This window comes from Nematolebias whitei, chromosome 23 (genome assembly GCF_014905685.2).
Source record: "Nematolebias whitei isolate Nwh7 chromosome 23, NemWhi1, whole genome shotgun sequence".
Classification (NCBI taxonomy): Eukaryota; Metazoa; Chordata; class Actinopteri; order Cyprinodontiformes; family Rivulidae; genus Nematolebias; species Nematolebias whitei.
This window is the reverse complement of record NC_056520.1, coordinates 1,688,246-1,691,668: the sequence shown is the minus strand read 5'-3', so window position 1 is coordinate 1,691,668 and position 3,423 is coordinate 1,688,246.

The window sequence follows — 3,423 nt, the reverse complement described above, 5'->3', positions numbered from 1 at the left end:
ACTCGGTCGTTTGGATTCAGCCCGCGGCGCTCCTCATTTATTCCCAAAGTGGTGACGATTATTTATGGATTCCCTCCATATTTAGCAGGAAGCTGTCGGCGTCTCGTTGTCTTCGATGCACAAAACACGTTCAGTTTGTCAGAGTTTAGAAAAGCCTTCGTGGTTTCAGTGAACATGGCCTTCAGATGGCATCTCGGCCGTGTCGGCGCTGCTTCGTCTTTTATTTAAGTAAAACAGAAACATTTGTCAGCCTGAGTTCCTCCGTAGGATTAATGGCTAAGGGGTGCCGGAGCCATGTTGTGTCTTTGATGAGGCAGTTTGTATAGTTCTGCAAGAAAACAATGCTAGTTCATTTACTGAAATGTGTCTCCGGGGACACATCAGCATGGCTGCTGCTCCGTACGGTGAGGACGATAAATCAAAAGATGCTCGTGTGCCGGGGGAGGCGTGGTTAGGGTTCACTCTCTAACGGCTCGAGCGCCGTTTGGAAGGTTTCAAAGCAGAAAACAAAGTCAGGACATTAAACGCTTCTGCTGATACCTCCTGCTTGGTGAGCCAACGACACGCCAGCTGAGAAATGATGCAACTCTCCACCAAGCAGGAGTCCCGCCGCTGCCAAAGTTTTAATATACGAAAGGGATAGCTCTCAGCAACTACTACAGCAAATAGTTGCTCTGTACCCAGCAATGTTCAGTCAGGTCACTTGGACGATTTGGACAATGGTCCAAACAACAAGTCATGTGGTTGTCCATGTCCAGGTGACCTGTTGTTTGGACCATTGTCCAAACCGTCCAGATGACCTGACTGAATGTTGGATTTTATACCTGGATTATTGAGCCTGGCCTTTGGTGAGTTGTTCTGTACCTTTTCATGAAAATCAGTCCAGGGCCTGGCTGTCACAGCAGCAGGGGTCACTGAGTTCATTCATATAGGTGCCTCGTTCTGTTGGGGCAGTAGCCTGAAGACACGACGAGCCGACGCCAACGTTGGCGACCTTTACGAGAAGACAACGTTTAAACGTTGGACATCCACTAAACTTGTCCATGTCACAACAGTGCAACTGTTAGAGGTGCCAAACCAAGTTTCTTACTTTAGAAGTACTCTAAGTAATCCCTCAAAAAGTTACAAAATATTACCTGTAACTCTCCATCCTTTGAACTGTTTGGAGTTTGATCAACTCTCCCTTCATTTTCAGGAGGTTACCTGGAGCTGCATCGTGTGGATTAGCACCAATGGATTATGTTTGGGTCCCCCTCTCGCTCCAGGTTCGGTAAGTCAGATCAAATATTTCTACGTACATTCTGTCAGACGAATGGACGCAGTGATTCATGTTTTCCCTCAAACTGATCAGTTTTGTATCGAGGAGCTGCCGAGTTTATTCAGAATGTGACCTTTCTGTGCGGCCATGTTGGAATCTGAAGCTTGTCTACTGGGATTCTAAAGATTAATACTCCGCTTTGTGTGGGAAACTTTTCTTTTATTTGAAGGTACCAGTCAGTCTGTAGTATTTCATGTAGTATTTCATGTAGTATTGCATGACTTAGTCAGTCTGTCTGTAGTATTTCATGATGTACTCTGCAGGAAAAAAGACTTGAGGCCGTGCTTGTAGGCAATAAATGTTATTTTATAAGACTCATATGATGGAGAGTACTTCAGCTCTGCGGACCTCAGAAGAAGCTGTTATGAACTGTTGGTTATTTTTAGATTATATTCATATAACATATCAAAAATATATTTATGTATTTATACGTATCTGCATCTTTTCTTGGCCCTAAAGGAAAGGTTCAACAGTAGTGATGGGTTTTCTGTGAAAAAACATACAAATATTTAACATTTTAAATGTAGATTTGGAAAACTGGTCGCATCTGACAAGACCAATGAGCTCATTGGAATAAAGCCAAGACCGAGGTGGAGGGCGGCCATTTTGAAACAAATTTCCCAGTGGTTCCAAGGTCACTTGTCTTGGCAGGGCGCTCATCTCTTCCGTGATTTCTGTCAACGGGGGGAGATGAAGACAAGCCTGTGTTGCATGCTGTTTGTGCCGACAGTTGTCAACGGGGGGGCGGGGTTGAAGGAAACGGGTCAGCGTGAGGGAGACGGAGCGCTCGCTACCTCTGTAGATTCTTAGCTAGCGTGTTTGTAGTGCGCTCTGCTAGCGAAGCTCTACGGCAGTGCTCAATTGTCGCCTGGGGGGGTTGCGGTTTGGTAGGCAGGGCGGGGTGAACTCTTTGGATAATGGTAGGGGAACACTGGAGTCATGTGAATATCTTCAGCCTTTCCACCGCCGTAAATCTGCACGACGACATTAGTTTGGCAGAAGCGCATCTCGTAAGAAAACAACAAAGATGTTCGACCTGGACTAGAAGAAAAACAAAAAGTAACGTAGAACCAAACAACTCACTGTGAACATTTAGAAACGTTTAAATGTTTAACACTCAATCCTCAGCTAGCTGAGTGCTAGTGAGAGAGAACGACGACTCGCTGCAGCATTTTTCCAATGTGGCTTATATAATACAACTGCTTGCCGTACCTGCACCTCTCGTCTCCCTCCCCGATGATTTACCGCCCAGCTGATTTGATTTAAACCAGCAGGTCTTCTGAACCAGCCATGTTTTTATGAGTAGAATATTTACTTGAATACAAGAAGATAATTAAATTATTCACATGTTTTACACAAAAGTACGGCTAATTGTTCCCTTCAGGAGCTCATTCACCTGTTCCTTATCGCAAGTAAACTTTAGATTGAGCTCATTTCCAAACTTAAAGTGATTCTTTCATTTTTAATCTGAAACACGTGAAGCTTTAAGATGTTTTATTATGAAATCACTGTGTTCTCTTTTAATCCATTACATAAACATCATTTTACAGTTTATAAATATAATTATAGCGTGTTGTTACGTGTTAGATGTGATTATAGTGTAGGATGTTTGGCTGCTCGGGGACAGACAGAGGAACAGACGTGAACGTGTTCCAGTCGCTCAGGATTTTATCTGACCGTCAGCTGTTGGAGGCTAAACTCTGAGAGGAATAATCAGTTTCAGCTGAATCCACCAGAGACACAGCCAGCTGGTGGAAGAAACAAACAAAGATGGCCGCTCTGAAGAGAAACCTCAAATCAACAGTCAACAAATCAACCAGGTTTACTGAGCATGAACTTTGGGCTCAAATCAACAGCTTTGAAATGAACGTGTTTATCGCACAGATGCTACTTGTTTGTAAAGGGATGTTCAAGAGGTCCACACTGCTAACAGAACCATGTTGCTAACAGGACCACTCTGTTAACAGGACCATGCTTTTAACAGGATCACTCTGCTAACAGGACCACACTGCAGAACCATGTTGCTAACAGGACGACTCTGTTAACAGGACCATGCTTCTAACAGGATCACTCTGCTAACAGGACCACACTGCTAAAAGAACCAT